General features: G+C 43.3%; 1 pseudogene; it reads left to right on the plus strand.

Moving 5' to 3' along the window:
- Nucleotides 1-799: 799 nt before the first annotated feature.
- LOC143956789 (uncharacterized) overlaps nucleotides 800-14,444 on the plus strand; it is a 135,063-nt pseudogene continuing 121,418 nt past the window's right edge.

Here is a 14,444-nt window from a genome sequence, read left to right on the forward strand (position 1 = left end):
GGCATGATGTGTAGCTTTTAAGGATCTTCTGGTGGACCTTACTGTGTCAAGCAGCTCCTATTTAAGTGATGCCTTGATTGTGAACAGGTGTGGCAATAATCAGGCCTGGGTGTGGCTAGAGAAATTGAACTCAGGTGTGGACAACCACAGTTATAGTATGTTTTAACAAGGGGGGCAATCACTTTTTCACACAGGGCCATGATGGTTTGGATTTTTTTTCACCTTTAATAATAAACACCTTCATTTACAAATTGCATTTTGTGTTTACTTGTGTTGTCCTTGACTATTGTTTAAATTGGTTTGATGTTCCGAAACACTTAAGTGTGACAAACATGCAAAGGAACAGGAAATGAGGAAGGGGGCAAGCACTTTTTCACACCACTGTATAAAATGTTAAAAAATAAAGTAATTTTATTAAAATCCTTTTTTTTTACAGAATACTGATTTTTTTTTTTTCTGTACAGGTGGACTGAGGAACCAAGTTTTTGGTCATGCTGGTCTTCATCAATAATACAAAGTCACATGGGAAATGATCCATTTGGGTGTTATAAGTGACTGAAACTTTTTATTGCAGTTCACTGGAGGATTCACAAAGGATTCAAGACATATCCGTGTTCTAAAAGTCATACATATTTTGGATCCTTTTCAACACTGATCCAGCCTCAGAGGACAACAGGAGAGAAGTAATTTCAGTGTTCTGGAAGTGACAATGGCTTTATAGTAAAGTCCATCCCATGTATACATAAGAGGAGTCATTTCAGAAGATATTTCTTGTTTGGAACGCAACAAAGGTTTTACAATGGAGGCAAAACGTATCACACACCAGAAGATTCACAATAAAGAGAAACCATTTCAGTGTTCCAAATGTGATAAAACTTTTACAACAAACTCAAAACTTATTACACACCAGAGGGTTCACACTGGACAGAAGCCATATCAGTGTTCTGAATGTGGCAAAGCTTTTACACAGAAATCAGATGTTATCATACACCAGAGAGTTCACACTGGAGAGCAGCCATATCAGTGTTCTGAATGTGGCAAAGCTTTTACACAAAAATCAAATCTTATCGCACACCAGAGAGTTCACACTGGAGAGAAGCCCTATCAGTGTTCTGAATGTGGGAAAGCTTTTACAACCAAGAAAGACCTTATCACACACCAGAGAGTTCACACTGGAGAGAAGCCACATCAGTGTTCTGAATGTGGGAAAGCTTTTACACAAAAATCAAATCTTATCGCACACCAGAGCGTTCACACTGGAGAGAAGCCCTATCAGTGTTCTGAATGTGGGAAAGCTTTTACAATCAAGAAATACTTTTTCCCACACCAGAGAGTTCACGCTGGAGAGAAGCCATATCAGTGTTCTGAATGTGGCAAAGCTTTTACACAGAAGTCAGATGTTATCATACACCAGAGAGTTCACACTTGGGAGAAGCCATATCAGTGTTATGAATGTGGCAAAACTTTTACAACCAAGAAAAACCTTATAGGACACCAGAGAGTTCACACTGGCGAGAAACCATATCAGTGTTCTGAATGTGGGAAGGCTTTTACAACCAAGAAATACTTTTTCACACACCAGAGAGGTCACACTGGAGAGAAGCCATATCAGTGTTCTGAATGTGGCAAAGCTTTTACAAAGAAATCAAATCTTTACAGACACCAGAGAGTTCACACTGGAGAGAATCAATTGTAATGCTCTGAATGTGACAAAAGTTTACAGTTAATACCGGGATAATCTGCAACCAGAGGATTCACAAGCTTCAGCAGAGAAGCTTGTAGAGAGGAAACTCTGGAAGAAGGGGGATATTAAAGGAGTTGCGGGTGTTCCATTAGCTTCATAGCCCCAATGTTATCCCATAAGGTAGGGATGAAGTGAAAAGATAAAATGCTACTTTATAAAAACAAAATCTGCAAACTGGAATGAAATGATCGGATGCACTGACTTTTTTTTCCTCATAATTCATATATTTATCTTTTTTATGGAGCTTTAACAGAACATGTAATGCATTTTCATCATTCACTAACTGGGCAATGTTACCAAGTGTTTTCTTCATTGCCAGATCCTGAGCTAATACTTGATTGACACTGTCGCAGTACCAGAGACTAGGATGGGGTCAAGTGGCATCTTGCAAAGCCTCTGAAGCCTCGTTAAGAGAGTCCATTCCAGGTTCTTCTGACTGTTGATACACCATAAGTCAGGTGTCACGACTCCAGCTAAGCACACCTTCTCCAAACCTCCCCTCCCATGATAAATGCCTCCTTTCCATATTTTATCTCCTCTCACGGGTGACATTTTTGCAGGCAGGTCTGTGACTGGCACACCAGCCAGGGAGAAGTCTCTGTTTGGTGAGAAAGCAATCCCCTAAGCTGCCGCAGGCCTTCCCACACTGGGTTGCTGCTGTTTATGGGATGTATTTAACAGTATCACTTCAGTGCAGCTGGCTAATTGTATTACATCTGGTTCTGATGAAAGTCTCGGGGATCTCATCAGGTGTAGAATGGATGTTCTTGTTATCTTCATTCTCTGTTTAGCTATTACTCCTCTCCATAGACTATTCACACAGCACACCTACAAGAGATTGGGGTGAGTGTGAGGTCATATTCCTACCACTTCTGGGGACTGAACTTCCTCCAGCTGGGGTTCACTTTAACCTTTTCACTGCCAGAGCCCTTTTTGCGTTTTTTGCACACATGTTTAAAAAATAATTTTAGCCTTGAAGATGATGGAAATATACCAAACATTATATATTTTCTGAAAGCAGGCATCCTAAAAAATAAAATAGTGGTAGTTAAAATTTTTTATGTCACACGATATTACCTCAATGGTCTCGGAAACACAAAATGTCAGTAAAAAAAAACACTAAAGTGAATTTTAGGGAAACAACATGCAATAAATTACCCACATTTTTGGTAAAATATAAAAAACAAGGTATCGCAAAGTAAATAGATACCCAGCTTGCCAAACCTTAAATTATGTGTGCCGTGAAATGGCGACAAACTTCAGTAACCTATATTTTCTATAGGCAACACTTAAAAAAAAACTCTATAGATATTAGTTTAGTGTTACAGAGGAAGTCTGGCTCTAGAATTCTTGCTCTGACTCCGGCGTGCGCGGTTATATGTAACGTGTATCGCAATCAACGTTTTCACTTGTAGGAACCCCTGAGGCATTTGTTTACATTTGTGTGTGCATATATGTGGAGGTGGGGGCCATTTTTTTTTTGGGGGGGTGGGGGTTTATGTACTTGAGTGTAACTTAATTTTTTTTCTTTCATCACATAGTGGACAGAAAGTCCTGTATGTGATATTTTTTAGGTGACAGGTTCTCTTTAAAGAGATATCTAGGGACTAAAAGACCCCCAATGTCTCCTCTGGGCTCCACTGAATGTTTTGTGATGCAGATCACACTGCAAAACACACCCTGAGAGGCTGACCTGGAAGTGACATCATAAACCTTGCTTTCTGGGTCAAAGCAAGAAGGGGAGGAGAGTGGACGTGTGTCCGTCGTTCTCCCCCCGCCCCCGCACTCGCCATGTTGGTCCTGGGAATGTAAAGGAAGGGATCTGGACAGCCGCACTCCAATATAATCACCTTTTATTTAATAAAAAGAGTGGCTGCAGCAAAATGATTGTGTGTTAACCCCCTGCTGTCAGGTCTGTACGATGTGAGGACCTGGCAGTGAAATGGTTCATGACTCTGAATGGACAGATCTCTTTTTGGTGTAAAGTTTTCAAAGAACACTTCTTATCCCTGGAAATGTTATGACGTTGGCATTAAAGTGTAACAAGTTTTTGTTTTGTTTGGTTGGGTTGTTTTGTGGGAATGCTTTGTGTGTTGTGATTTCTTCTTTTGTTGTAAATTGAAAAATGAAATAAAAAAAATTTGATTGAAAAAAAAAAAGTGTAACTATGGGCAGATCAATAATTACATAAATGGTGCAATCTGTCATTAGTATAGAAGATTTTGTTTTTCTGAGTTTCCTCTTGTAACATTTTTATTACCTGTTGATCCTCCCAGTAGATTTGTTTTTCTTCTACTTCCTGTAGAAAGCCAAGCTATTTGGCAACAATGGCAGTTGGAGGCATTGGAAATATCATATAAAACTTCAGGGGGTGCTTACAACTGCCAATTTTCCTTCATATGGTGGTTTAAACCTTAAAAAAAACTGTTGCTGTAACTGCTTTAGAAGCATTATGTGAATTTGGACTTTACTTGTTGTGTGTCTTACTTATAATCTATCTAAGACTTCCCTGTACAGGGTGATAACACTGCTGTGTAATGTTACTGCAGAATGATGAGGGTTGTCATCCTGTTACAGAAGGTGGGAAAATAACAGATCTACAGATAGGATAACAGGTGATAAAACGATGTTGCAGAGGATACTCTGGGAATTCTAATGACAGATTACATTACACATTAAGTTAGAAGACTTCCTGCTGTTGGTCTTATGTTTGAATTGCCTTCTGATATTTACTGTCCTGCTGTAATAGGTGTAAATTATTGCCCACATGTTTCCTGTAGTAGTGGGAACTACAAACTCATATTAAGAATATTAGGAGGGGTACCTACCCAAGGGGGTCACCTTTTTGGATTTGGGGAAACATTTCACATGTTTTTTTTAAATTCCATGAATGATACCGACAAGGGGAGTCTCACTTACTTCACTAACAATAGGAGAGCCAATCACAGGCCAGTAACATTTCATGGTTTCTCAATGTAATTGCAGAATGTTTAATCCCCATTGGTCCAATGGATTCCTAGTCCTTCCATATAACATTTCCTTCTTGTGTGGAAGGAGAACCCTAAAATTTCTTCCCTTCAATCCCACCCATAGCTGTACTTTAGGTGATGTTGACCCTCCCATATCTGTAAAGGCAAGCCTCAATTTCTCCCAATTCTTCCTTGGCCTTCCAGTGAGAAAAAACATTTTCTCTGGAGTGGATGGATGGGATGGATGGTGGATTGGGAATCTAAGTCATCTAAGATAAGTAAGATGAACCCATGTACTGGAGTCATGGATCAGATAACCATTGAGACCATTGATGTTATAGGAGAGCTGACAGCAGAAGTGTCTCCATCACCTAAGGTGGTGTCACAGAACTGCATGACTGCTGACTATCTCTCAGAAGCTCAAGGTGGAGTCTACAAACGGGTGTCACATAGAGAGTGTTGTACATTTATTTTATATCATGAGTAGGGATGAGCCCGATGTTCGAGTCGAACGTAAGTTCGATGGGAACATCGGGCGTTTGCCTGTTCGCCAAACAGCGAACATTATGCAGTGTTCGTGGCAAATTTGAAAGCCGTGGAACGCTGTTAAAGTCTATGGAACACTAAAAGGAGCACTTTACAGGCTTATATGCAAGTTATTAGAAAAATGCCACAGCAAAATTACCTTTCTAAAGGAAAAAAAGTCATTTAAAACTGATAGTGGCTGTAATGAATTGTTGGGTCTCAGCAATATAGGTAAAAATCATTGAAAAAGGTGGAGGTCCCCCAAAATCCATACCAGGCCCTTTATGTCTGGTATGGAATTTAAGGGAAACCCTGTGCCAAAATTAAATAAAATGGCACACCCCCAAAATCCATACCAGACCCATAAACACTGTCCATTTGGAAAAGATCTGCTCTCTATCCTGGGATCTGGGGGGGGAAAGAGAGCACATGGAAGGGGAGCGGACCGGAGAAGCTTGAAGAAGGGGGGGACTGGAGGAGCATGCGATTTGCATGAAATCAGCGGCAATTGCTGTCAATGTCACCGTCCTAATTGGTGTGAAGTCGCATCTTTCAAGAAGTAGTTTCTGTACTATTTTTTGAGATTTTGGGCTGTGATTTACATTGACGTCTGTGGAGAAAACCACACAGATGTCTCTTAAATTGCGGCCGAAATTGGGACATGCGGGAGGGAAATCGTTCAGCTGAACCCGCATGGCTTCATTCCCGCAGCTCAGAGTGAACCGGGCCTAATGGTCAGTTTCTCCCCTAATTACTACAATTGCACAGTTATCTTAATAATCATAAAGTGCTATATATACTCAAGTATAGGCCGACTCGAATATAAGCCGGGGGAAACCTAATTTTACCACAAAAAAATGGGAAAACGTATTGACTCGAGTATATACCTAGGGTGGGAAAATGCAGCAGCTACTGGGTAAACAATGCCCATTTTCAGTCTCACTGTGCCCATCTGCAGCCTCACTGTGCCCATTTGCAGCCTCACTGTATCCATATTACTAAAACAGTGGGTGTCTCCCGCTGTGCTATGCAGTCTGTTCGGCGGTCGCCCATTGTAACAAAGCCCCACCTCCACCTCGTCCATGATAGATGGAACACTGATACAGTTTCCCAGCATGGTATCAGTTTTCCTGTATCACGGATGAGGAGGAGGAGCTTTGTTACAATGCACAGCCACGAACAGACTATATAACACAGTGGGAGACACTCGTTCTTTTAGAAATCAAAGGTACGGCTGCTGTACGGCTCACTCAGGTATAAGCCGAGGGTGGGGTTCAGCCTAAAAAATGGGCTGAAAAACTCGGCTTATACTCCAGTCTATAAAGTAAACCTATTTGGCTCCCACACAAATTGAAACTTTATGTATTAACACCACTAAAATGGGAAAAAAAGATGACTTTAACATACACGTGGCTTCAAGCCTCTTTAAGCACGCAAACTATTCGCTTTAAAGTGCTTGTAAACCCTTTACAGACCAATTTTACTACAGATAAGTCTATAATAAGTCTTACCTGAAGCTACCCCAGATACCTCCTAAACCTGCACAATTCAGGAGATCTCCCCTGTATCTTCGCGACGTCATCGGCACACACGCACTGAAAAAATGGCCCGTTCATGCCGTTGCTTCAGCTGGCGCACCGTTACCATAAGTGGGAGTGACCTATCACAATGCTGGAGCCTGCGATACCCGGAAACAACTCCGGGAGACATGTCGCTGGGCAGACTAGTTGCTGCAGGGGCTTCGATCTAAGGTCTAGGGTTAGGGTATTCAGAATGAGTTGGTTTGCTATGCATACCAGCTAATTATGGCTTTGCCTTGCAGATTTTTGTTGTGGATTTATAACCACTTTAACCACCTCAATCCCGGGCACTTACACCCCCTTCCTGCCCAGGGCATTTTTCTGTTTTCAGCGCTGTCACACTTCAGTGCCATTCAGCATCCATCCAGCAGAGGAAGCCATTGGGTATGAAGGATTTGAGAGACTTTTATGCAGGCTGCACTGAATTCTGGGAAATGTAGTCTGGGAAGAGGGCCTTGCATAAGAATAGAAGGAGTAATGGACTTCAGCTCACAGATATACACTCCTAACAGGAGAAGAAAGGAGCAGTTTTTCTTCAGGGCTTAGAGAGAGAACTTCCTCTTGCTATAAGGGGAGCAGAGTATGAACATCGCTGTTCCTGAGTGCACACTAGGGTTGCTACCTTCTCTTCATGCCAAACCCAAACACTTTAGTGACGCACTGCAATTTTATTTATAGTATACACTATAGGATTGCAAAAGACTTTAAACACCTTTGGGTGTCCCAGGGAGAGTATAAATGTGGTGCGCTAAACATGCCAAGGCAAACAGTGGGTGTGGCCAAATTGAGTTAACAGATGACAACAGATTTGTGTGCGACTATCTTAGTCACTTGGGGAGCCACAGTTCAATCTGAATAATGTATCCGGGTTTCACATGGACTGAAACCCAGACACAAATGTCAAAACTTGGACTGTTTGGCTGAATCCAAGAGATAGGTGGCAACCCTACATGGTGCTCCAACCTCCTTGGGTCGCTCTAAAATCCATAGGCTACTCAGTTTATTGGGGCAATGGTTCCTGCACCTGCCGACATGGGTCAATGCCATTTTTTTTTAAATGGCCGTTTTTCCGGGAGCACTGATTTTAATGATGCTTAAAGTGAACAAAAGTGAAATATTCCTTTAAATATAGTGCCTGGGGGGTGTCTATAGTATGCCTGTGAAGTGGCACATGTCTCCTGTGTTTAGAACAGGCCCTGCTCAAAATGACATTTAACGGAAAAAAGTAATTTAAAACTGCTTATCTGGTTTCGGCAAAATGGATGAAAATCATTGAGAAAAATGGCATGGGTAGCCCCCCCTGCCCATTACCAGCCCCTTTGGGTCTTGTACAGATATTAAGGGGAAGCCCGTACACATATTAAAAAAAGGAAAGGCGTGGGGCCCCCAGGCTCTATATACTCAGAACAGCAGTATACATGCGGTGCAAACAAGACAGGGACTGTGTAGGTTTGTTGTGTTAAGTAGAATCTGTGTGTAATTTTGAACTGGTACATTTTTAAAGTGTAGCTCCAGTCTAAAAATCTACTTTTAAAATTTTTGGAAAACATAGGAAAGGTTTATGACCCCTGTATTTTTTTATTTTTTTGCCATCCGTCTTTTTTCATCTCACTTCCTGTGGTCTCCTTCTATTTTCAAGAAGGAGACGTTTGTAAGTTGGATGTTTGAAAGTAGGAGCCTGCCCTATATATGCTCTGCAGAAATGGGGGACTAAGGTGTTGGTGTTGCCACAACACTGTAAGCCCTCAAAGTGACTCTTGGTGGGCACTGGAGCGCCCTGCTGTGAACGATTATAGTAAGAATTGTAATTACATGCCATTGTTGAACAGTGGTAGAAAAATTGGGCCATTGGTGGTTGTGGTGGTGGTGGTTCTGGTGCCACAACACTATAAGTCCTCACAGTTACTCTTGGTGGGCACAGTAAAGGGCCTTGCAGTGAAATATTATATCAAGAATTGTAATTACATGCCCCTGTTAAACAGGGGCTGACAAATTGGGCCTTAAGCACTGGTGCTGTTGCCACGACACTGCAACCTCTCCTAGATACTCTAGTTGAAGTGCAATAATGATCCCTGCTGCAAAGCATTGCATCAAAAATTGTAATTACACACTCCTGTTAAACAGTGACTGAAAAATTGTTCCCTAGGCACTGGAGCTGGTGCCATGACACTGCAACTTCTCCCATATACTCTAGTTGGAGTGCAGGAATGAGCCCTACTGCAAAGCATTGCATAAAAAATTGTATTACATGCCCCTGTTAAACAGGGGCTTAAAAATAGGGCCTTAGGCACTGCTTGCTGGTGCCACGACACTGCAACCTCTCCCATATACTCTAGTTGGAGTGCAGGAATGAGCCCGGCAGCAAAGCATTGCATAAAAAATTGTAATTAAATACCCCTGTTAAATAGGGGCTGAAAAATTGGGCCTTAGGCACTGGTGCTGGTGCCACAACACTGCAAACTCTCCCATATACTCTAGTTGGAGTGCAGGAATGAGTCCTGCTGCAAAGCAATGCATGAAAAATTGTATTACATGCCTCTGTTAAACAGTGGCTGAAAAATTGGGCCGTAGGCACTAGTGCTGGTGCCACTACATTGCAACTTCTCCCATATACTCTAGTTGGAGTGCAGGAATGAGCCGGGCTGCTAAACATTGCATCAAAAATTGTAATTACACGCCCCTGTTAAACAGTGGCTGAAAAACTGGTGCCACGACACTGCAGCTTCTCCCATATACTCTAGTTGAAGTGCAGGAATGAGCCCTGCTGCAAAGCATTGCATCAAAAATTGTATTGCATGCCCCTGTTAAACAGGGGCTGAAAAAATGGGCATTAGGCACTGGTGCTGGTGTCATAACACTGCAACCTCTCCCAGAAACTCTAGTTGGAGTGCAGTAATGATCCCTGCTGCAAAGCATTGCATCAATAATTGTAATTACACACCCCTGTTAAACAGTGGCTGAAAAATTGGGCCTTGGGAACGGGTGCTGGTGCCATGACACTGCAACCTCTCCCATATACTCTAGTTGGAGTGCAGGAATGAGCCATGCTGCAAAGAATTACATGAAAAATTGTATTACATGCCCCCGTTAAACAGTGGTTGAAAAATTGGACCTTAGGCACTGGTGCTGGTGCCACGACACTATAACTTCTCCTATATGCTCTAGTTGGAGTGCAGGAATGAGCCCTGCTGCAAAGCATTTCATGAAAAATTGTAGTACATGTCCCTGTTAAACAGGGGTTTAAAAATAGGGCCTTAGAAACTGCTTGCTGGTGCCACGATACTGCAACCTCTCCCAGATACTCTAGTTGGAGTTCAGGAATGAGCCCTGCTGCTAAGCATTGCATCAAAAATTGTAATTACATGCCCCTGTTTAGCAGGGGCTGAAAAATTGGGCTATGAGGCACTGGTGCTGGTGCCACGACACTCCATCCTCTCCAATATACTCTAGTTGGAGTGCAGGAATGAGCCTGGCTGCAAAGCATTGCATCAAAAATTTTAATTACACACCCCTGTTAAACAGGATCTTAAAAATTGGGCCTTAGGCACTGGTGCTGGTGCCATGACACTGCAAACTCTCCCATATACTCTAGTTGGAGTGCAGGAACAAGCCCTGCTGCAAAGAATTGCATCAAAAATTGTAATTACACACTCCTGTTAAACAGTGGCTGAAATATTTGGCCTTAGGCACTGGTGCTGGTGCCATGAAATTGCAATCTCTCCCATATATTCTAGTTGGATTGCAGGAATGAGCTCTGCTGCAAAGCATTTCATGAAAAAGTGTATTACATGCCCCTGTTAAACAGTGGCTGAAAAATTGGGCCTTAGGCACTGGTGCAGGTGCCACAACACTGCAACTTCTCCCATATACACTAGCTGGATTGCAGGAATGATCCCTGCTGCAAAGCATTGCATCAAAAATTGAATTACATGCTTATGTTAAACAGGGGCTGAAAAAATAGGGTCTTAGGCACTGGTGCTGGTGCCATGATATTGCAATCTCTCCCATATATTCTAGTTGGAGTGCAGGAATGAGCTCTGCTGCAAAGCATTTCATGAAAAAGTGTATTACATGCCCCTGTTAAACAGTGGCTGAAAAATTGGGCCTTAGGCACTGGTGCAGGTGTCACGACACTGCAACTTCTGCTATCTGCTTTTCATGTTTGTCTTTAAAAATGCTGGTATGTGCTAACTGAACCATCTCCACCCAAAAACTGAAACACTGCTATCTGCTTTTCATGTTTGTCTTTAAAAATGCTGGTATGTGCTAACTGAACCATCTCCACCCAAAAACTGAAACACTGCTATCTGCTTTTCATGTTTGTCTTTAAAAATGCTGGTATGTTGTCTTTGCTTAACAGTCTGTAGCCCTGTCCACATTACAATGTTTTATTATCTGCCTTGTCTTACCCAAAATTATGGCCCCTCTAACTTCAGTGCCCTCTTGCTAGCCTGTTTCTGAAGTTAGAATTTAGCCCTGTTACCATCCAAGCTTTATTACCTCCTGATTGATAATTCAAATCCACCCACACCCCACCCCTATCAGTATAAAGCTAAGCTTCACTTTGGGGAAGCTATTGCAGGGGGCACACTTGCAACTGGGGGTCTTTCGCCAAGTGGGGGGGATTTCAATAAGTGGAAGCACTTCTGACTCTGCACTTCAGCGAATGCACAAAGAGAAGGAACACAAGAAAATACTTTGAAAAACATAGCAAAGACAGCAGGTGAACTCGCTTAACCCTTTAGGCCCTTTCTCCTTATAACATGCATTCTCTACCACTCCTTCTGACAGCTCTGTCCTCTATACTAAAATTATCTCAACTCCGCCCCACTTCTCCCCCCCACAGCATATATATATCACCCTCACTTCTGTCCTCTCCTTATTACTGCACCCACCAACTCCTGCTAATTCTAAATCCACACACACTAAAAATCTCCAAGACCCTGGGCCATGTCCCTTCATATAAATCTCACTCCCATATTTCCTCCCTCACCCTCCTGCTTCTCCTAACCTCTGGAGATATATCCCCAAACCCTGGACCTCCATCATTAAACTGTACCCATCACCCTGCACCCTCTGGCAGCAGCCGCAATCAACACAATTTAGTTCCCATTTCTATTCTTCCCAAGACTAGACTCCCTTTCTCCTGTGCCCTGTGGAACTCCCGCTCTGTCTGCAACAAACTCACCTCTCTACATTACATCTTTATCACCAACTCATTTAACCTACTCGCCATCACCGAAACCTGGCTCCACGAATCAGACACTGCATCTTCTGCGGCCCTATCCCATGGTGGTCTTCTCTGGACTCACTCCCCCAGATCCAATGGACATAAGGGAGGAGGTGTTGGAATCCTTCTAGCCCCACATAGCACCTTCCAGGTACTTCAGCCACCTCCCTCTCTGTCATTCTCCTCTTTCGAAGCACACTGCATTCGTCTCTTCACTCCAATTTCTTTAAGAATAGCCGTGATCTACAGGCCCCCTGGACCGGTATCAACATTTCTTGATGACTTCTCTGCCTGGCTACCCTACTTTCTTTCTTCTGAAATCCCCACAATCATTCTCGGGGACTTCAACATCCCTATTAATACTAACACCCCTGCTCCTTCCAAACTTCTCAGCCTAACCTCCTCCTTTGACCTGAAACAGTGGATACACGATCCTACTCACTCCGAAGGCAATATCCTTGACCTTGTTTTCTCTCACCTTTGCACTCCATGCAACCTCTCTAACTATCCATTCCCTCTCTCTGATCACCACCTTATTAGTTTCACACTCTCCCTCTCCTTCACCTCCTCTCCCTCCAAGCACATTAAAATTACCCGCAGAAACCTACGTCATCTCAAGCCTTCTCTTCTCTACTCTGCTATTGACAACCTCTACGACAAAATCTCACCCCTATCCTGCACCAACCTAGCCACTTCTGTCTACAACACTTCACTTCTGGCCTCTCTGGACTCACTGGCCCCCCTCACTACACACAGAATTAAGCCCCGGCCCCTTCAACCTTGGCAAACAGATGCCACTAGAAGTCTGAAAAAACTTAGTCATGCTCATGAGCGCTTGTGGCGCAAGACGAAGTCTCAGAGAGATTTCAACCAATATAAATCTGCCCTCCAAAATTACAATTCTAGCCTCCTCTCTGCCAAGCAGAACTATTTTATCACTCTCATCAGCAACCTATCATCCCGTCCCCGTCAACTTTTCTCTACTTTCAACTCTCTACTTCGTCCTCCACAGCCTCCACCCGCCAACTCACTCACTGCCCAGGAGATTGCTAATCACTTCAAACAGAAGATTGATACAATTCGCGTAGAGATTTCTACTGTTCTGATACCCTCCACGCTTTACACATCATGCCCACAGGCACAATCATTACTTCCCTCCTTCAACCCCACCACTATAGACGAAGTTGCTAAACTACTTGGTAATGTCCACCTTACCACGTGCCCTCTGGATCCTGTTCCCTCGCAAATGCTGCGTTCACCCTCTGACTCTATGCTACACTCTCTAACTCACATCTTCAATCTCTCCCTCTCTTCTGGCATCTTCCCCAACTCTCTAAAACATGCACTTGTCAAACCCATACTTAAAAAACCCTCACTGGACCCCTCCAATCCAAACAACCTACGCCCCATCTCCTTGCTCCCCTCTTTATCCAAACTACTCGAACGTCTGGTCTACAACCGACTGAGTGACCACCTCGCTGATAATAGCCTTCTTGATCCCCTTCAGTCTGGATTTCGTCCTCAACACTCCACAGAAACTGCTCTCCTAAAACTAACAAACGATCTACTAACGGCCAAAACCAAATGACATTATTCTGTACTCCTCCTCCTGGACCTCTCTGCTGCCTTTGATACGGTTGACCACCCCCTCCTTCTCAAAAAACTCCACACCTTTGGTCTCCGTGACCATACTCTATGATGGTTCTCTTCCTACTTATCCAACAAGCACCTTTAGCGTTTCTTACAACTCTACTTTCTCCTCTCCTCTTCCTTTCTCTGTTGGGGTCCCCCAAGGTTCTGTTCTTGGACCACTCCTATTTTCAATCTATACCTCCTCCCTGGGTCAACTGATAGCCTCCCACGGCTTCCAATACCACCTCTATGCTGACGACACCCAAATCTATTTCTCTACCCCTCAGCTCACTCCCTCTGTCTCCTCACGTATCACTAATTTACTATCAGATATATCAGTCTGGATGTCACATCACTTCCTCAAAATCAATCTATCCAAAACCAAACTTATGATTTTTCCTCCCCCATATGCCCCTTCCCCTGATCTCACTGTCAAAATTGATGGCACAACCATAAGCCCATCCCCTCATGCCAAGGTTCTAGGTGTAGTCCTGGACTCTGAACTCTCCTTCAAGCAACACATCCAATCACTGTCCAAATCCTGCCGCCTCAACCTCCGCAACATCTCCAAAATACGCCCCTTTCTAACCAATGAGACAACAAAGCTCTTAATTCACTCGCTGGTCATCTCTCGCCTTGACTACTGCAACTCCCTTCTCATTGGCTTACCTCTACATAGTCTATCACCTCTTCAATCCATTATGAATGCCGCTGCCAGACTCATCCACCTTACCAATCGCTCGGTGTCTGCTACTCCTCTCTGT

This window comes from Lithobates pipiens, unplaced genomic scaffold (genome assembly GCF_037356315.1).
Source record: "Lithobates pipiens isolate NorthernLeopardFrog02 unplaced genomic scaffold, aLitPip1_a1.2 Scaffold_41, whole genome shotgun sequence".
Taxonomy (NCBI): domain Eukaryota; kingdom Metazoa; phylum Chordata; class Amphibia; order Anura; family Ranidae; genus Lithobates; species Lithobates pipiens.